Source organism: Pithys albifrons, chromosome 5 (assembly GCF_047495875.1).
Source record: "Pithys albifrons albifrons isolate INPA30051 chromosome 5, PitAlb_v1, whole genome shotgun sequence".
In the NCBI taxonomy this organism is placed as follows: domain Eukaryota; kingdom Metazoa; phylum Chordata; class Aves; order Passeriformes; family Thamnophilidae; genus Pithys; species Pithys albifrons.
This window is the reverse complement of record NC_092462.1, coordinates 41,895,270-41,917,086: the sequence shown is the minus strand read 5'-3', so window position 1 is coordinate 41,917,086 and position 21,817 is coordinate 41,895,270. Positions and strand designations below refer to the sequence as shown.

At 40.2% G+C, this 21,817-nt stretch overlaps 1 long non-coding RNA gene across 1 annotated transcript in view; it reads left to right on the top strand.

Annotated features, from left to right (window-relative positions):
- The first annotated feature begins 2,296 nt into the window (after positions 1-2,296).
- Positions 2,297-21,817, top strand: part of LOC139672376 (uncharacterized) — a 48,959-nt gene continuing 29,438 nt past the window's right edge. Inside the window, exons 1-3 of the long non-coding RNA XR_011697919.1 lie at positions 2,297-2,371; positions 4,721-4,805; positions 5,479-5,709. This is a non-coding gene — a long non-coding RNA (uncharacterized lncRNA). The remainder of the gene's footprint in view (positions 2,372-4,720; positions 4,806-5,478; positions 5,710-21,817) is intronic.

Sequence of the window (21,817 nt, the reverse complement as noted above, 5' to 3'; positions counted from 1 at the left end):
CCTCGTCATGGGTTGGTTCCTGGCCTTTCCCTTGTGCCAACACTAGTGTTTATCTCACCCAAGTGAGCCAGGTGTGGGAGCTAACCCAGTACAGAAGTGTTCACATCTTTTTCCAAGGGCTTGCCTGGCTGTTGTGTCGGAGCCCGTGAAGCCCACCTGCTCAGCAGCAGCTGGGTGCTCAGTCAGCTCAGCTGTGTCCTCAGTTGCACCACGGCACTTCACAACTTTGCCTTTTCATGTCATTCTCTGTCCTTTTCTCTCTTAGTCTCCTTATCTGCTCCATCTGCTTTTCTGGTAGATGTGTTAATGAGGTCCTTTTGGTCACCCTCAACATATGGAATACCCTTCCTGGAGCAATTTCTGCATCCTTCACATCTCTCAAGGTTCCCTCTACAATGACACATACGATAAACTGCCAGCTGATAGTGTCTGGTTCGATTGCTTATAGGAATTTTAGATTTCATTACTACAATTAATGTGTCCATGTGTTAGCTTGAAACAGGCATACTGTATCAGTTTATTTGAGAAGCTAAAAGGGATTAAACTGCCACAGAATATTTTTTAAACAAAAATTCCCAAAGCTATGCCCTGAAGGAGATGTATTTCCCTAAGCTCATATGTAAATACCAGAGGTTTATTTTCTCTTGCTTCACACCTTGGAACATCGTTCATGCTTGTGCAAATGGAGATAGCATTGCTACTAAGCAGTTTACAGGAACATCTTATAGAATTGTAAATTAGTGCCCCAGAGACATAAGAGCAGAGAGTCAGCACTTACACGAGCAGCTGAGCATAGAGACTTAGGGATTTCTTTTTGCCTCGCTGTTTTCACTGTGCAGGTTCTTTTTAGACACATGTGGAAGCATATCCTAAATGCATTTAATCCTAGTATCTTGGTGTGCTGAGTATTTTTTTCCTATTCAGTTAAATAGAAACTGTAGAAAAACAGCAGTGAGTGAAGCTGCACATTGCCTTGGAAGCAGTAAAATTAAACTGTGTTAGCTATTTAAAAAACCCCAAAACAACATGAACATGACAAAGGGCACCTCTTGACCATGCAACAGCGCACAGGACTTAGCACATATTCATTGAGTTACTGGTGGAATAGGAGGCAGCAGCTGTAGACTTGTGTATGAGTGCTGTTGCACCCGAAGTACTTAACCCTGTGGTAGTTGATGCTAATTAGGTTGGACATGGAGCTAATTAGGTTAGCTACAACACTGTGGTCATACAAACACACAGTGCCTGTGACTCTGGCTCAGACCTGGCTGGAGGATTCTGCACATACTGCTGCATCAAGTCATATGTCCACATCCAAAGAGAGAAATCATTTGCCCATGGCCTCTTGTTCCTTCCCCTGTAGGCTTTAGCTACAGTAACAGATGTATTTGCCACATACAGGTGTCAGATGTGGCTTTGTGCCAGGGATTACCTCCCTCTGTTAAAACAGAAGATGCTCTTTTAGATGTGTGTTTCAGGTTCTGAGTAGTTGCTGTGGAGTAATGGGCATCCAACATAGCTGCTTCTTAAAACTGTTCTGTTTTACTTCTTATTTAAGACTGTAAGTACTGAGAGGAGCAGGAAAGAAGGGGATGGTAATTTTTTCAGTCACCATAACTTTACAGAAATTGTGAATCTGCTGCAAGGTCATGAAGGCAGACAGCAGTATGGCAAAGAGCAAAGCACATTCTCCTCCAGTACATTTATCAGGAGACCTGCCTTCCCCCTTCAGTGAGGCAAAGCAATGTTTCAGGTTAGAGACATGATCATGACTACAACATAAATTCTGTGTCCATGTAACTGGATGGCAAGTATATCCCCAAAGCACTGACCGCAGAATTGCTGTCTTTTAAAATAACTGATTAATATATCTATAAACATAGCATTCTTTAAAAACTAATTTGAATATTCAAGTTGATGCTTGTAAGAAGGCTGGTGCTTATTAGTAAAAACAAGGTAAAATGAAGAAATAAAGCAAAAACATTGTTCAAGAGGCAGTGTTCAGCATGACCTGTGGGTTAGATGGTACTAGAAGATCTAGTACCTTTTTTTCTTCTTTTTTTAATATTTTTAAAAGGATCTCAAGTAGGCATTCTGGCATCTTCTCTCTGGTATTTCATTTCCATTTGACAGACAGGTTATATAGAGGTTTTATTAGAATGTAATGAGCCATCAATAATAACTAGAGCAGACTAGGGAAAATGTGGGCCCTCTCTAGAATGAAATGGAGGACCTGGTTACCCAAGATATGGAGAAGAGTGAGGTACTCAACAGCTTTTTTGTCTCCATCTTCACTGGCAGGTGCTTCCACCACAGCACCCAGGTTGGAGAAGGCAAAGGCAGGGACTGGGAGAATGAAGAACTGCCCAAGGTAAGAGAAGATCAGGTTCTGAGAACCTAAATGTGCACAAGTTCATGGGACCTGATGAGATACATCCACAGGTCTTGAAGGAAAGGGGCAGACGTATGCTATCTGTTGTGTTTCAGAAGTTGTGGCATTTTGATGAAGTTTCCTCTGACTGGAAAAGGGGAAATGTAACCCCCATTTTTAAAAAGAGGAAAAAGGAAGACATGGGGAACTACAGGCTCGTCAATCTCACCTTTGTATCTGGCAGGATGATAGAGCAGATCCTCCTGGAAACCTTGCTATGTCACATGAAAAAGAAGGAAGTGATTGGTGACAGCCAGCATGACTTCACTAAGGGCAAATCATGCCTGGTAAATTTGTTGGCCTTCTACAGTGGGGTTGCAGCATTGGGGAATAAGGAAAGAGCAACTGACATTATCTACCTGGACTTGTGCAAAGCATTTGACACTGTCCTGAACAATATCCTTTTTGTTCAAGTAGGGAGACATGGATTTGATGGATGGACCACTCAGCAGCTAAGAAATTGACTGAACAGTTGCATTCCGAAAAGTTATGGTCAATGGCCAATGTCCAAATGGAGGAATGACAAGTGGTGTTCCTCAGGGATCAGTATTGGGGCTGATGCTGTTTAGCACATTTGTAGGTGACATGGACAGTGGCATTGAGTGCACCCTCAGCTAGCTTGCTGACAACACCAGGCTATGTAGTGTGGTGAACATGCTGGAGGGAAGGGGTGCCATCAGAGGGACCTGCAGAGGCTTGAGAGGTAGGTCTGTGCAAACCTCATGAAGTTCAAAAAGACCAAGTGCAAGTTCCAGCAGTTGGATTGGGACAATCTCAAGCATGAATACAGGCTGGGCAGCGAATGGATTGAAAACATCCCTGGGGAGAAGGGCTTGTGGATGTTGGTGGATGAGAAGCTTGGCATGTGCCAGCAATGTTCACTTGCAGCCCAGAAAGCTAATTGTATCCTGGGCTGCATCAAAAGCAGTGTGGCCAGCAGGTTAAGGGAGATGATTCTGCCCCTCTACTCCACTCTGGTGAGACCTCACCTGGACTGCTGCATCCAGCTCTGGGGTCCCCAGCTAAGGAAGGACACTGACCTGTTTGAGCAAGTCCAGAGGAGAGCCACAAAGATGATCAAGGGGCTGGAGCACCTCTCCTATGGAGACAGGCTGAGAGAGTTGGGTTTGTTCAGCCTGGAAAAGAGAAGGCTCTGGGGAGACCTGATTGTGGCCTTTCACTGCTTAAAGGGGGGCTGCAAGAAAGGTGGAGAGAGACTTTTCACAAAAGCATGTAGTGGTTGCACAAGGGGGAATGGCTTTAAACTGAATGAGGGTAGGTATAGATATCAGGAAAAAATTCTTTACTGTGAGGATGGTCAGGCACTGGCACAGGTTGCCCAGAGCAGTTGTGGATGCCCCATCACTGAAAGTGATCAGGGCCAGTTTGGGCAGGACTTTGGGCAACCTGGTCCAGTGGAAGGTGTCCCTGCCCACGGCAGCGGAGTTGGAACTAGACAATCTTCAAGGTTCCTTCAACCCAAACAATGCTATGATTAATGATAATTGACCTGTGGCAAGTCACCAAGGAACTATACAGCATAATACATTTGGACATAATGGATTAAGAGATGACATCTGTGAAATTATGAAAATGATGAGAATTAATAGCTTCTTGATATTGATATTGCTGTGATGTCACAGGGAGAGATCCGGTTCCCTGAAGATTCAGGCAATCATTGTAAACTTTATAATGTCATCAACCTATTTTTTTTATCCGAGGTATGGTAGTGATAGTGAGCTCCTGATAGCAGGAATGTAGATTTAAAAAATAATATTGCTTAACAAAGGCACACACAGAGTAAATAATCAAGAAAACAAAGTTGGGTATTTTTCAGGGGGGGGTTATTCTTTTTGATGCTATCTTCAATTAGGTTTTTTTCCTACTGCGTCTGCCAGGAAAATTTGTGCATGCGTGGCATAAAGTCATGGCAGTTAGCAAATGCTTTTAAAGAGTCACACAGAAGCCATCATTATCTGTGAGAAGTATGTAAATATTTATAGGCAGTATATGTTTGATTTCTGTTCTTAAAAAAAATATTTATTTATTTTAAAAATCCATCTGCTGACAGCAGATGATAAATATTTAAATCAAATTTGTGCCTGGGATACAAGGGCAATATTTCTTCCAGAAGCGACCTTATAGATTTGATACTGTAGGCCCAGCCTCAGTTCCCCTGTTCAAACAGACCAGGAGACACTCTGTTGAGGTGCATTCATAGACTTGTATGAAACAGCTTCCTTTCTGCAAGGCTAAAAACAAATGATCATTTTGTCTAATTTCCTTCAGGAGTTTTTCTAGAGGCTGGACTGGAATATGTCTCCTCATGTTGCCTTAAAGACTCCAAGCAGCGGTGACTCTACCACCTCCACAGGTAAGTTGTTCCAATGTCTAGTTCCCCCTCTACTAAGAAATCACTTAATTTCAATCTTGATTTTGTCTCCAGTTTCCGGTCATTAGATCTTGTTATGTTTCTGTCTTCAAGACTGAAAAGCTTCCTCTATGATCAAATATCTTTGCCCTATGTGTTTATCTGTGTACAGTGATCCAGTCACCATTCCTCTATGGCAGATTTATTAGATTTCTTAAACCTTATACCTTGGATGTTATTTTTCAACCTCTGGATCATTTTTGATGCCCTCTGTCTGATTTTTTCTGGGGCTCGTATCCTGGGCACTGGTTTTTGTGTTGCTGTGTGTAGAGCAAGGTCACATTCTAATAGTAACTTCTTTTTTCATGCAGTCGATAATTAGTTATTATATATTACAGCTGACATTTGGTGGATACGTTGCATGTATCAATAGACTGGTAAATAAAGTGCCTAGAACTGTGGAGATATGACACTTGCATTCTAAATGTGTGTTTGCATTATCTAATTCATGTTGTGAATTGAAGGAACAATGTCTGCCAGATCTATGATATAATGTCCTTTTTTGCTACTTAGATGATCCATAAATACTGCGACTACATATGAATTCTAATTCTCCACTTTCTAAATAAAGAGGAAAAGGCTGCCTTGTAAAGAATAAATTTTGTTCTTCCTGTAGGACAAATCCAACATTAGGAAGAGAACTATTCTACTGCTGTGTTCAGCATAGAAGAGGAATAAAGGGAGGAATAAGGGCAAAGAAGCACTGAGAGAGTGCAGTGTCAGTCTTCTGAGAAACACCTGAGTGACTGCTTTCCTGAGGAACAGGAGTGAAAATAGCACCCACTTACCAAGATGAGCTGAAATTTAACAGAGCTGGCTGGCTTAAGTGTGGCCACATGAAGAAATGGTAAGAAAAACATTGTCATTTAATAGGTTGTACGGGTTTGAAATACACTCATTACTGTAGCTTATTTAACACAAGTACAAAAATTGCTCTGAGTACTTACTGGCGTATGACTTCTAATTCCTGTAATAAAGAATTATAAAATCACATGTTGTTTGGGAGGGATGACTGCTAGTCATCTAGTCCAGCTCTGTGCTTGACACAGGCTATTGCCAATACTCACTCAGAAAGAGACTTTTTGGAAAATCTGAAAATTTCTTCCACATCTCATCCCATTTCTCATTTACTACACATATCCACATTTTCTTGTTCTGCTGTCATGCAGGCAAATCTTGTTCATCTCTAACATGAACTCAATCAGGGAACACGTCGGTCAGAAAAAAAAAAGATGCTTTTTCTTCTCCAGATTTCTTGAGTTTAATTAGTCATTGATCCTGTTTAACACTGGCTGTGTAACTATGGATGCTGGCAAATGAATGGTACAGAAGCAGGTAGGAGCATTCAAAGGGAACTGCTTATGCAGGACAGCTTTGTGATATAACCACACAACTCTAGCCAGTTGCCAGTGCAAAAAAGTGAGGTCATTCAGCTTCTCCGCCTCCTCCTTGGCCAGTCATTTCCACTTTTCTGGTGGCCATGGTGAGCTGAACTAGAGCAAAACAAACCTCACCATAAAAAGTAATTATTGAATGGTTTATTGAATAGCAGTTCCAGTTGGGGCAGACTTGCAGGGAACTTCTCCTTTCAGTGGCAGCTAGCCATTTGGTTGGCTTTGCTGCAATGAGAAATTTCATCTCTGGAGTACAGTCCCACAGCAGCTTATCTGTATCTAAGTCAGAGCTATCATGGTCTGCTTTGGTATTTTTGCAGCTGAGCAGTAGGTTGGTCCAGGGAGCTCTGTAGCCAAGAACTAAACTTGCCAAAAAAAAAAACAAACCCCAAACAAAAAACCCCTGCTCATTCTGCACTGATTTCATGGAGCTGATGTGGCTGAAAATGAATCATTATTTTATACAGTGAGTATTCAGCTAAACTTGTGACCTGACTTGATGCAGTGTGTTGGTACATATGGTGAGAAAGGAAAAGGGGAAAGGCTGGAATGTGAGTCTGTGTCCTCAGACATGGACAATGTTCATGATTTCACTTGTTCTTTTCCTGAAGCACATTATTGATGCGACTTTTTCTGTTTACAGTAGGTCTGAAGATTATTGTAAGATGCTGAAAGAGATCTGTTGTGCATGAAGACATGCAGTGTCAATATTCTGTGGATTATTCTGCAGTCACAGAGTATTGAATGACAACTTGTGATTGGAGGGACTGACTCAGTCCCAGATGGTCTCTTCCAGTCCTAGGTTTTTAGCAACATCCTTCCTAAGAGCACCCTATTGGTAAAACTGTTGAGAACTAATTTTTCTTTACTGTGATGTTATTTTAGCCACTTTCTAATTTGTTGCATTTAGTACTATCCAATTCTTCACTGCTCTATTATTTTAACAGCAGTGAGAGCGCTTTTGCTCTTAGCTGTGCTAAACATTTCTCCCAAATGCAGCCATTAGAGACCAGCTGCAGACAAAGCAGCACAGCCATTTGATTTTTCAACAATGTTAGATTTTGAGCTCCTGTCTGCAGTAATTAATTAGCATCACTGCTGAGCTGACTCCCTGCGGGACTGCATGATCATTAGTGCCAAAGCCAGGAAGGGAGCACGAACTCCAAAACCCCTGAGAAGGCTGCTGCAGCAACTGTTGTCATCTGTAGAGCATTTCAAGAACATTTCAAGTGACACCAGTAGAAAAGACTCACTTTCTCATCTGTATGAGGGGCTTGCCCAGATTCAGTTAGGCCGCTGGCTGGAATCAGGCAAATCTACTTCCTGGGCAAGATTTTGTCGAAGGCTGTCTAAACCCCAAAGGGCTAGTTCATCTTAATTTTGCTGATATGCAGAGAGAATTATAGAAGACCTGAGAGACATCAGGGAACAAATCAATAATGATGTACAGTACTGGGGCTGCTGTGCCAAAAGCTAGCCCAGAACCAAATACCTGTCAGTTAAAAATCAAACTTAAGCCAGCAGAGACACAAATGAATCCAAACATGCCAAAATGAAAGTGCTGGCATGAAATTACACAACTTCCTTCAGGTGCATAAAAAGAGCAGACACTGGGAGTATTTACAAGTCACTTTTATGAAACACTTTTTGGAGGCTTGGGATGCAGTGTAATATGGTTTAATCTCATCTCTCATTCCCCATGCTTGTTTCAGAACAGAACAAGAAATTTAATCCAAACAAAGGATTAAGAAATTTCAATAACTGGACTACTGCCATTATCCAAACAATGGGCCAGCTCTTTAAATGCTTGTTCTTGATTGAATTGAAGTCAATGACTACATCAGAGGGAGCAGAATTGGAACGCAGAAAAGAGGAAAAGTCTAGAAGAGCTACACAAATATTTTACCTATTATGTGCTTTTAGCAATGAATCCCATAAACAAAGCAGCTCTGAGAAAGGATCTCTCCTCACTGGAGAATAAGGTTAGGGACAACTTTTGAGAGATGGACAGAGGAAAGAGAAATGAGATTTAATATAGATAAATGTAAAGTAATACCCCTGGGAAGAAATAACCATCATTATATATACAAAACTAGAAGCTGCTGTTTAGAAATCAGTAATAGAGAGGAAGGCCTGGGGGTGATGGTTTATAATTAAGTACTGCAGACAGGAACTCAAAATCTAAGAGTGGGGAAAAATCAGACACTTGATTATTCTGGGCCAGCACCTGATGTTTTTCTACAGTGATTGTGTGGAGATCATTTATACAAACAAGAGGGAGCTGGCAACAACACAAGCAAAATGTTAAACTTATGGCTACCATGTTTTTAATTTTATTTATAAGTTAGAGCCTTGACTGCTGATACCATGAGCACAAGCTTTGGGTTTTCTGTTTGCTGAATACAGTAAAACAATAAAATACCTCTAAGATGCAAACTCCTGATTAGTTTGTAGAAGAATACTTTTTTCTTGTCCTCATATTTAAATGCAGAACAGTGACTTAAAAGTGATCCAATTTAACCTAGCCAAGACTGAGGAAACAAAAAACCCCTATCATAAAGAAAAACATTACAGTTGAAAACAGTATAGAGAGAATTAAAGACAACAACAATAACTCAGTAAGAGGAAATCTGTTGGTAAGAAATGAAGGCCAAATGTAGAGCTATGCTTTTATTTAGTTAAGAAATGTTGCTCAATAAATGCATTTAGCAGATAGTGAACAAAGATATTACAACTATCTGTGTTCCAGCAAAGACCAGATGAAACATTACTATGCTGAAAAGACAGTGTCATGTGAAAGCCTGCCAGACAACCCAGACGGAGTGCCATAAAGAACTGTCTCATTGCAAGACCTGATGGCTGTGAATTTAGAAGTTCATAGACTTGTAGATCAGAATAAAACAGGAATTGATTCTAGTCCTTGGAAAGAAAAGGAGGAGAACCCTAACAAGGTACACTATGCAGAATATTAAAGATTTACAGGACTATTACTAGTGCTGTGAGCTACTATCACAGGGTGATCCTGTCTTTGATTCCTTACAGGCCACTCTGGAATGGTGGCACATCTCCCCACTGTAAGGCAGCCTTGGGGAGGTACCATTTCTTCCCAGGCTGGATTCAGCTTGTGCTCAAACCACCAGGCTGTATGAAAGCACAGAAAGAGGCATTGGTTATCCCAAGGGCAACTTTTTCTCCTCATGAGAAAAGGCTGACGGATCATTTCTTAGAGCCTTATACGTCAAAATTAAATTGTTTTGATAAGTTCGAAATGAAGTAACTATTTTTCAAAAGCTGAAAAAAATATGACAATATAAAAGCTCTCAAAACTGAAATTTCATCTTCCATCTGAGAAGGAAGATAAAGCTCCATAATTAATCAGGGAAGGGTCACTCCCTTTCTCCCCACAGCCTCCAGAGGATAAACTCCAGATAGGCTTTTCAGAGACTACAGGACTTCAACTGCTGAAGGTTTTAGTCTGTGAAAGAGGGTTGGAGCACACAATAATTAGCAGCTCACAGCTGAATTTTGCTAACTGTCACAGTTTTTTGTTGCTATAACTGCATGAAAGTCTTCCTGTAGGTCTCCTGAGTCTCCCTAAATATGTTCTGTAGTCTGATTTTCCACATGGAACTTTTTCATAGAAAATGTTGTCAATGCACAACACTGAAAGGCTTACAGCAAATCCCTTTTCCATGGCAAAACACCACCTGGACAGAATGAGAAAATAAAGGGCTTTTTCTTGGACAAAGCAGGAACTGCTTTACTCTTTTTACTGTACGCAGGCTCTTAAAATCCAGGGGAATTCAGTATGCTGGGAGAACTGATGGCTAGCCTGCTAATCCAAATCCACATCTTCTTTGTGTCAGCTCAAGAGTTCTTGTAAAAGACAGGCCTTTTCCTAAGACTCATCCTTCATCTCTGCTTGCTCGCAGTTTTTAAGTCCCAGTGAGAAAACTGTAGAGATCCTGGGAGAAAGACAGTAAATAAAATGCAATTGCTTTAAACTTAAATGAGGTTCACCTCTGTTTTAAGAAAGCAACCACCAAGAACTGTCCATGTTACCTGAAATTCAGTATGTGCTTCAGGACAGACACTGTTTTTGAGATAGTCTTCATTACTGCTGCTTTCCAGACTGCAGTCTTAGATTTGTATAAATTTCTTACAAATATTTCTAGTCTTTAATTATAGTATACTTGGTAGGATGCCCTTGTGCTGGCTCTTTTCTCATCCAAACCAGCTGTTCAAATTGTTAATCTGTGGGCTCTGGTTTGTTTTTAATAGTTGATATCTGCTCTGTTACTGCTTTTTATCTTTTAAAGGTATGCTTTGCTTACCTTCTCAGCTCCCATGGACTCCTGCCTCCCTACCTGCCCAGAACAACCTGCTTCTGGGAGCTGTGTGCATAACATATACTTAACAACACTTTCATTGTCTTTGAATCCAATTGCAAAGGTCATTTTCTTGGCTCATCGTCTCAGTCCTGTCACTCCTCCTTTTGTGCACAATGCCATTGGTTCCCTTTTCTTCATTGTGTGGAATACAAATATTTCTAGCTGTGTCTAATCTACATCACCAAGAAGTATCCCTCATTGCCATTTTATAAACAATACCGGTATTTAAAGCACTCTTGTACATTCACTTTTAGGCTTTCATCCGTGCTGCTGATTATGCATAGCACAAAATCTGCAGAAATACTCCTAAACTCTTCTTCCTCTACTTTCCCAAGCATCTCTGCCTCAAGGTTTGTCAGCCAGAGCATAGCTACACAACTGTTTTGCTGGATACACTTTTTCATTTGAACTGGTGTCATCTCTTCTTCCTGCTCATCTTCTCTCTATAAGCCTAGCAATAAATAATAGGCACTTCAGGGGCAAAACACCTTGTTATTTTTATGTCTGTACAGTGAGGGTGCATTTAGGTGTAATTTTAAAATTAGTATTAATGAAAAAAACACAGTAAACCAAATTCTTTTTCTTGTTTCTAAGTCTGTAACATACTTCCAGAAAGTAGATCCAACAAAGGCTATTTAATTTGCCATACCAAAGTTGCTTAAGTCTGTGGATTCCAGGAATACATTTGCCACAGGGACTAAGAGAGAAAGAGGGGGACTGGAACTGTGCCCTTTCTGACAGATGACTGTTACTGGCTTAGTAGTATTACCAGACTGCACCCTCAGGGGCTGTAGTCACTCTAATTCACTCAGTGAGAACCATGCTCTGCATCCTGTGATGAGAGCATGGTGGTGTGTTTTACAGGTCCCTTACCAGCAAATTCACCCACAATGCTAACTGGACAAACATCTGGCCACAACTCTTTTAGAATGGAGCTACATGTGGTTCTGCACAATTCTTTTTTATGGACAGCTAATATAAAATGGTGGGTTTTCCCTGTCTCTGTTCCTTTGGGAAATTCTGTTACTTTATCATTTTGTGTGTAGGTAGAGCGAAGTGAGTATTCTGTTCTAAGTTATACCTGCCAAAAACCAATTGAAAGGGTTGAGGCTGGATCAGAATTTAGTCTAATAGCCATGGTATGCAATTTAAGATTCTTAGAGACTTAAGACATCACTGAGAGGAGGACAGAAAGCTAGAGAACTGAGATCTACATGCTTTCAATATTTAGCAGCTAGTAGATCACATTTTCATTCATGACCACAGAGTGTCTGTTTTATTCAGGAAAAATGAGTCTTGTCAAAGAGCTTTGATATCATTCTCTGGGAAGATTACAAGTACATTTGATAAAGAGGACTCTATTGACATAAAATACTAGAGTTTATGTAGGGCATTTGTTTTATTCTGCATGGCAGCCTACATAAAAGAGATGTATGGGAAGCAAAGAAATTAAACCTGTTTTTCTGTATGGTTGTTTGCTATTTCACAGCTCCCTGCAAAATGCCTGCCTCCCTTCTGTGTTTGCATGACTTTATTACCTTATAATGCCTCTAGTTTAAAAATGTCCGGTCTTTGCATAACCTCTAACATCTTGAAATATTAAGAATACAAATAACAGGCACAGGAACCAAAGCAGTTTGTCAAGGATCTGTCCTTTTCTAATTACACCTCTTCTCTGTTTTACAAAATAAGTGTTGTCAGGTTCCTAATTGAATGAATCAGTGATGTAACCATGGAATAAAGCTCATGAACTGCTGATTTAAAAGGAGCCTAGTGCAGGGCATGATTCAGTGCAGTGCACAGTGGATACATATACCTTTAAAAATAACCGGCTATTATTTGCATGCTGTCTGACTGATCTGACTGATCTGTCTGATATGGAATGAATAGTGAAAGGGTGAAAACTACTCCCAAAGTGCCTGGTAAGACTGGAGCCCTAGTCGTGTGAACACACGTGTCAATTGACAGGAGACAACCTCAGTCCCTCTGTGGTCATGATAAATCCCTTGTGCCATTCACTGATACTGAGTTATGCAAAGTTTAATCTCAGAGATTTCAGTACGATTGTCAGCACAATTCTCAGTAGATTTCTTAGTAATTTCTCCATGCGGGCAATGAAAGACAAAACTGGGTTTGTGTTTGGATGTTTTTTTGGTAGCACTCAGGAATGAAAAGCACTGATAATAAAAAGTCTCTTTAATTTTCTAGCAGTTCGGCTAATTAAGGTGACAGGCCATGAAGTTTCAGAATACTTATGCTTTTAAAAGGTAGAGTATACACCCAGTACACACCACTAGACAGCTGACTCTAGTATTCAGAAACACTTGATACCCAAGCTGCAAGCCCTATTAATTGTCTGGAAGTTAAGTATTGATTCTAGCAAGTACATGGTAAGAAGGTCTTTGACTTAAGTTGTTCAAGTAACATACACACTGTATAAGTAAACCATTCACAGACAAAATCTCTGACTACAGGTGAGGAAGGCTCCCTCCTTCTTTATTTGAAAAAGTCTCAGAGGCTACACATTGTCTTTTTATTCATGAATGTGTAGAGAGCTGAGGCTCTGAATATTTGTTTGGTGAATGCAGAAAACAAGGCACTACAGAAATTACTTTTTATAAAATGTGTTCAACTGACAGCAGTTAAAACCTTTCATTTTCTTCAAAAGTGTATTTTGATTGAGACAATACTGTAAGAAGACAGGCATTGTGTATTTAACTTTATTAAACTAAAATGATGTAATTTGCTATAAATGAGACAAAATTAAATATACTTTTTAGTGGCTTGTACTCATATCTCCTAAAGTGAAAAAGTACAACCTATATCATGCTTAAGAAAGTATGATTCATTATAGGATAATGAATATGTCTGTAACAAGTGACTAGTGTTATCAACTGAGTTTTTAAGTTAAGGCTTTACTGTTACATACTTGTCTGACTTGGATAACAAACTCTTTGAGTATTTCAGCCCATAAACCCTGAAGAGAAAGATACTATTCTCTTGGGTCACCGACAAACTAAAAGAGTATCTTTGTTTGCAGAGCTCCCCAGAGTTAGCCCAGTGCTAGTTAATGATTTCACCATGGTAATTACTTTCTAGGGTCTGTCAGTCAGGCAATTTTAATGTACACAGAATGGGCTGCATCAATTATGTGCAATGCTACCTTTTTACCTGTACATAAGTTTTGAATCTATGAACCAATTTATCATAAAATTGTAAAATCATAGAATTATAGAATGGTTTGGGTTGAAAGGGACCATAAAGATCATCTAGTTCCAACCCTGCTGCTGTGGACAGGGACACCTTCTGCTAGACAAGGCTGCTCAAAGTCTCAGCCAACCTGATCTTGAGCACTTCCAGGGATGGGACATCCACAACTGCTCTGGGCAACCTGTGCCAGTGCCTGACCATCCTCACAGTAAAGAATTTCTTTCTTATATTTAATATAAACCTATACTCATTCAGATTAAAGCCATTCTCCCTTGTGTTATCACTACCTGCCCTTGTGAAAAGTCTCTGGCTTTCTTGTAGGGCCCCTTCAGGTACTGCAAGGCTGCAATTAGGTCTTGCCAGTGCCTTCTCTTCTCCAGCCTGAACAATGCCAATTCTCTTAGCCTTTTCTCATAGAAGAGATGCTCCATCCCTCTAGTCATCTTGATGGCCCTCTTCTGGACTTGTTCCAATAGGTTCCTTTCTATGCTCAGAAGGACAGATCTCAGAACTCCAAGTGGGGTCTCACCAGAGCAGAGAAGAGAGGCAGAATCACCTTTCTGGCCATGCTTCTTTTGATGAAACCCAGGACATGGGGCTGCAAGCGCACACTGACAGCTCATCCAGGCTTTCATCCACCAGCACCCCCAAGTCCTTCTCAGCAGAGCTGCTCTTGATCCATTCATCCCCTGGCCTGTATTGATGCTGGATGCTGTCCTAACCCAGGTGCAGCACCTTGCACTTGGTCTTGTTAAAGCTCATGATATTCCCAGAGGCACATTTCTCAAGCTAGTCCAGGTTCATCTGGATGGCATCCTGTCTTCAATTGTGTCAACAGTACCACTCAGCTTGGTGTCATCTGCAAATTTGCTGAGGGTGCACTCGATCCCTTTGTCATTAATGAAGATACTAAATAACACTGGTCCCACTATGGCACCCTGAGGGACAACACTTTTCTCTGATGTCCACTGGGACTCTGAGTCATTGGCCACTACCCTCTGGATGTGCAACCAGCTGTCCAACCAATTCCTAATCCTCCTAACAGTCCACCTGTCAATCCCTCTCTCTCCAATTTAGAGAGAACAATGTTGTGAGGGACCATGTCAAAGGCTTTACAGAATCTCAGGTAAATGACATCTGTAGCCCTTCCTTTATCCACTGATGTAGCCACTCCATCACAGAAGGCCACTATGGTGGTCAGGCAGGACTTGCCCTTGGTGAAGCCATGCTGGCTCTCCTGAACCACCTCCCTGTCCTCCCTGTGCCTTTAGCACAGCTTCTAGGAAGATCTTCCCATGCAGAGAGGAGAGGCTGGCAAGTAGGTAGTTACAAGGATTCTCCTTTCTACATTTTTAAAGATGGGCACTGCTTTTCTCTTTTCCCAGTCACTTGGAACTTCACCTGACTGCCAAGACTTTTCAAATATCATAGAGAGTGGCTGGGCAACTATATCAGCCAATTCCCTCAGGATTAGTCGCACAGACTTATGTACATTCAGGTTCCTCAGATGGTCACAAACCTGGTCTTTACTTACAGTGGGAGGGAATTTGCACCCCCTGTCCTCATCCTGCTGTCCATCCACTCAAGAGGTGTAGGAAGAGAGGTTCCCATTGAAGACTGAGACAAAAAAGTTACTCAGTACCTCAGCCTTTTCCTCATCCACTGTTGCCATTTGTATATGCCAAGTTTGAGAAGGCAATTGTTTTTAAATCTCAAAACCAGTTGGAATCATGCAAGTTTTGTGAATATGGAGAGGTAGGTAAACTCATGTGAAGGCTCCCATGCTGCAGAAGTTTGGGACAGGGCTCAACTACTACCATTTGCCTAAGGTACACTAAATGCTGTAATTCAGAAATTGCATGTTGTGTGCTATGTCGTGTCAAGCTCACAGGTAGCGGACAAGGCAGACTAAAATGTACATGCAAATGATAGTTGTGTATTTTTAAAGGTGCATTTATCCACCCACCATGATCTTGATTTAGTCCTGCCCTGCACTAAATTAGCAATTCATAAGGTTTATACTATGCTTGCATCACAGATTCATATGTGCTTTATTCAAACAATGGCATCTAATATTACCTCTTTTATATAATAAGGAGAAGGCAGGTCTAATCTTACATTTTGAGGTGTAATTAGAAAGGGACAGATCCTTGATAAAATTTTTGGTTCCCATACCTATTGTTTTGCTATTCTAAATACGACAAGACATCAAAAATTCTTCAAAGATTGGGCTTTTCTTAAACGTGAATTCATTAAATATGCTTGCCAATATTTGTAAAGGACTCTGGCACTCAGTTGGAGTGCTGACGTTGGTTTCAATTAATGTGTGATGAGTCCCTTTGTCGTTGAAAGCATCATGTTTAAAGGTATAAATAGGCAAAGCAACTGGCTAATAAAATGTAAAGTGAAAAAAAATCAGTTTTAATATGTTTGTAGGAGCTAGGTCATGACTTTTTTCAGCACAACAGTTGGAGTCACAGCTTGGAGAATCTTGAGAACATCTGTTATTTCTGTTGAAAAATACAAGTACACTGAGTAACTCACACCTTTGAAATTCCTTTGTGGGGGTGGAAGGCAACTCCTCTCCAACACAAAGCTGATTTACTAAGGATTTGGAGAGCATTTGACTGGTTCATCCTTTAGGTCTCTCGTAATTCAGACACAAATGTTCTTTGGAATGAAGCTTTGAAAAGGATTTTTTCCTGGGAGGTTAGTTGATTCCAGAAGGAAAGGCTAAAGTGTTCTATAAATTTGCAATACACAGCAGTTCATTTTCCATATAGGCTTATTTAGTTTGTAAAATACATGAAGTTACTGTCTTAAAAAACCCAAAATAAAACCAGAAGAAATTTACTGATGACTGATCTGTGATCTAATACTAAATTTCTTTTATATATCTTAAATGCAACTATCTTACTATATTTTTTTTGTAATATGTTTTTGGAAATCTATTTTCTACTGTAATAAGTCCTAGGTGCAAGGAAAAAAATCAGCAGGAGCTGAGAATACTTCTTATAATCAACACACATATCACAGATACATACATATTACACCCCTGGGCATATACATCACAACATATAATAGAAAGATGTTATTTTTTTTCTTTAAACCTAAAAATATGTGTCCTTTTCACTATCACACCCCAAGGACTTGAGTGTTTGCAAATACACTCACATATTCCATCAACTCCTTAACTGGCATCAGCCAAGAGGCTTGTTTTGTGGGCTCATGGAAAGGGTCTGAGGGACAGCCATTTGAGAATGAAGATTTCTGGACAGGCTGATGTGCCCGAAATACCAAGAAGAATGTATTGCTTTTCACAGCAGACATACTAGACTTCCTAGCAGACAGTGTCTGGTAAGTAAAGGAGGGGCAGAGAGAAGGTGACAGAAATGTGGAAAGAGATGTAGTAGTGGTAAGAGCATGGAGTGTAGAAAAAATATCTTTGTGTGTGAAAGAAGGTGAGAGTACGAAAGAGAAAATCATAATAAGGCTGCAGACTGGAAGCAAATAATCATTACAAGTGGGAAGGGGAATGTCTGTGAAAGAAACTATTCCATGCCTTATTCCCATTTTCATCTCTAGGCTAGGTGTCTGTTTAGGGGATGTCTTCCATGACATACTGCTTTTCCTGCAAGTAGTGTATAACATAACAGTTTGGGCAGATGGGAAGCTGCAATCCTCCTTGGAAAAGTTAATCCATTGAACAGAATGTGGTAGTTGAACAATAACTCCCCAGAAAGCCTACAACAATTCATACAGGAGAAGTTTAATTATAGATTAACCCCAGATGAGGGGGTTTGATTGGTTAGACAAACTTAACATCAATTCAGTTTAACTCAGAACAACGTATTTTGTTCTACTTTTCCTAATAGAATAGAAACATTTCAGGAAAACTGTGATTTGGACACTTCATTTTCCAGGGGAAAGAAACCAAAACATTTTGCAGAATCTTCCTGACTTCCTCTAAATCAAACAATATTGTGTGTAATTTAGATTAGGTTTAGGACAAATGAGAAAATGACAAATAACTTAGGCTTTTCTTTATTTTTATGTAGTTTGTTTTGGTTTATTTTGTTTTCTAGCTCCTGTTTCTTTATTGTAGCTTAGTGAATTTCCCTGGTGATTTTAATTTCTTCTGCATGTGCAACATCTGATTATCTGTCTCATGCAACAGCCCATGTTTCTCTCTCATATCTTTGTAATGCTTTTTCCTTACTCTTTTTCTATACCCTCCTGTAATGTCTTGTCTGTGTCTGTCATTTCTATTTTTTTTCCTCTGAATTCATCTTTCTTTTTCTCTTCAGCAAGTTGACCAAAATTACTGTCTCATGTGTTTTTCTTGTGTTATTTTAAACTGCAATTCTGACTTGTCATTAACTTCTCATTCTCTCCCTCAGAATCACATACTGAGTTTTTCTCACATTATTAGAAAGCAGGTCCTTCAGTTTCCGTCTATCTTCACTCCACTCACCACAGTCATAATTTTATTTTTTGAGATCAAGACTTCTGTCGTTTTTTTTCCTCAGTTAATTTTCTTCCAACTTCAACTTTTCCCCTAGGAGGTAGAACAAGATAGTAAGTTTTGCCCTTTGGATGGCATTCCTCTCTAAATGAGGCAGGTTATTTCTGTTCTTGATGGCGTTTAGTCATTAACAGAGACAGTTTGATTTGCAAATATTTGTCAATGGTTTAGTTAAATAGTAACGAAAAGTAAACTGTTTGATTACAAATCCAAAATTCCTTCTACTGTAGTGGTTCAGGTGTTTTAGGTCATACACAAAAGGGAATTTCAGGTTTCTGAGTAAAATATTTTTAAAAGGGCTTTTTAGCATGAACACGTGTATTTGCTGCAAGAACAATTACAAAAAATATTCCTATTAGAGAGTACATTAACAACTAGAGAATAAAAGTTACAAGTTACCTTATTAATACTTTAAAATATATTAAAACTAACTGAAGGAATACACACATTAAACTCTAGCCAGTACAAAGCTTATTTTTCCCCAGAGAAAAAGAAATCATGGCCAGAGTACAATAGTAGAGATAATTAGAGATTTGTTTCTTTTCTACTTCCCAAGGTAAGGCTTAATCCTACAGTAATCTCTTTATTGAGAGCCAAGTGTTAGTCAAGGAGCCTGCAGCGCAGATTTCAAACTAGCATTTAGCCTGTATTTTCAGTATCTGGGAAGCAGCTGTCCTATGAACTTATAGTCTGCATTGTTTTATATTTTATCCTCACTGTAATGCATTGGCATGGATTCATGATATATTTGCTTTTATCATGATACAGAGTGAGGGTTTCCATTCATGACCAGTAAACCCCAGAGCTCTTCTGTTCTTTAGCACAGAAGGAGGTTTGTACTGGCCACACAATGAATGGCACAGTCTGTGAATGACATAAACCGATTATCCCAGAACAATTCTGCCTTTGAGCGTTTCAGCATCATGTTGCCCCATTGTCAAGTGTGCTTTGAGGATAAATGCCCAACAAATTTGGGGTTTATTTGAGTGGGGTAGATGTTAAGCAAATTGCTCTTCTCCTTTTTATTTCCAAAATGTGGTTTGAAGCCTTGTTGTAAACTAGTTGGCTCTTTTAATTCCCAGGTTAGAAGGGAAAGAGAAACATAGCAAAGAGAAAAATATGTGCTGAGATTAAGTTTGGGGTTTTTTTTTAAAGGCCTAAAGGTTACATCTACAAATGTTAATATTTTAGTGATATTTATGTATATGATGTAAAAATTTGCACTGAACTGAAAATTTGCACTGAAGAATCTGTAACCCACAGGTGCCGCCTTCTCTGATAATGAAGTTCCCACATAGCGTGTGTCATGGCTAAGGGTGTCTCAGACTTGCTGGTGCTGGCGAGCTCTGGTTCTCTCTCACCTATATAGGTCCCAATGAGGTTCACAGGTGAGGTAACTCATTCATAACTGGCAGGTAATCGAGTCACCATTCTGGGATTAACAAGCATGGGGTCCATGCAAAACACAGCTAGCTCCGAAACAGGTAGTGGTACTTCTTAGGAGAGGAGATGGGCAGCAAGGGACACTCTATAGGCCTGGGAGAACAGCCATAATACTTAATAAAGCAATGTTTAGATGCCTGATTCGTACTTAACCGTGTCATTTGTATACCAGTCCAGAAAGAGAAGTGGATGGTCTAAAGACGAGTGTCTCTGGAAGGAATGGATATTCAGCAGGTGGGGGTATCCAGGTGACCCTATGTGAGAGAGGCCCATTCCTACATGGTGGTCTGAAGGACCATGGAGAGAAAGGGTAGAAAAATGTTTTGCTGCTTGCTGGTTGACTTGCTATGGGTGTTTTCTGTTTGTGTATAAAATGAAGTTGACATAGAAAAGGTTTATTTATTAAGTTAAGCTTGTTAAAAGGCAAGAGTGGCCTGTACCCTCTCCTTGTTTGTCCAATGGCTTAATGATTAGAGCATTAATCCAGACAGTACTTACACAAAGTCCGTTTAATTTACTGCTTGTAGGAATTTGAAATGCAATGTCCTAATTGCCAGGCTATAAAATGTTCTCATACTCTGCTTACTAAGTTCTCTTTAGTGAAGTTTTGCATGAAATGATTAAATATGCTCTGGATCAGGAAGAGTGAGTGTGTCACTCGATGGCAAGAGGACTCCCAAAGAAAAGGGAAGGTGGGGAAGCCTGGTTCTTACAAATAGCTGATATAGGATAGTTGCCAAAAGAAGGACTGAAATCCATGTGTCCTCCGTTGTGCAGGTCTAAACACTAGGCTGTAGAGGTTGCTTTCTTAACATGCAAAAATTAAAAACTGGGGCCATGTGGTTGTGTACACTCATACTGGGTTGAGGAGCAGCCCCTCACTGCTGTTCCTGAACTTGGTGATGTGTGCTGGTGAGAGTATTTTGTGTTCAGTTTTGCAGTATTTAAAGCAAAATTCTCCATGTTTTGTTAGGGGGAAGTGGTTTTATTTGTTTATAGGACGTGCTAGTATGGCAATTCAGTGGTTTCCACAAGAATATACCTGTTCACCAAAAACTCTAGGGTGAATGGCATTCCTAGTCAAAAGAGAGTACATGTCACGTGTGTAAATAACTGGGACACTCACTCAAAATCTGACAGAGGTCAAAATTGGTTTGATAGAGTCCCTTTGATCTCAGCTGAACAACCAAAACTGTTTACTCTTCTGGAATGAGCAGGTCCATCTCACTTTATTCCTATAGGTTCTTAAAGCATTTGGGTCCAACTCAAAGAAAAGCAAACTATTTTTTTGAAACTGCTGTTAATCTTTGTAATAGCAGAAAGTAGTCTGTTTCTTGCTTTCTTCTGATTAAAAAGCAACCCAAAAGCTCCTGAATGTCTTCTATACACATCAGGAGTTAAAGTCTGCCCTCTTTTCACCATAGGGATGGAAAGTCATTGTGAGACTAGCTCACTGCAGAGGTATAACCCTAAACTGGCAGGAAAGAGGCTCAATTTAACCTGAGTACCTAATTACCCTCAGCTGTGCCTAGGGGTATGAGGAATCTGTGGTGGCAGCTGGCAGGTGGGCAGGAAAGACCAGTGAGAGGAGGAAAACTGACTGTAGTGACTGTGCTTGACTGCAAGAAAATAAAAATATCCATGTGAAATGAAAGAGGTAACAGGGAGCTGAGGGAACCTAATTGGGGGTGGGAGTTTTACCATTTGGCTTTTGAGTGAGGGAAGGCTGGGATCAAATGGGAGCCCTGCAGAGAACTGTGATGTGAGAGGGGCCCAACTTCTTGATCTGCAGGGGTGTTTTTAGCAAGAGATGTGTGAGTTGGGGAGGCTGTGCTCCTCTGTGACAAGTGTTGCAGTAAGACCTTAGTGAGCACCCTGAAGTAGGCTCACTCTTTTTTTGTGGTGCTTGTGCTTAAATCTTAACTGGAGCTCCATTCGGCACAGTTCAGCAAGATTTGTATGGCAGCACTGGTGTGGAAGGTTGTTGTTTGC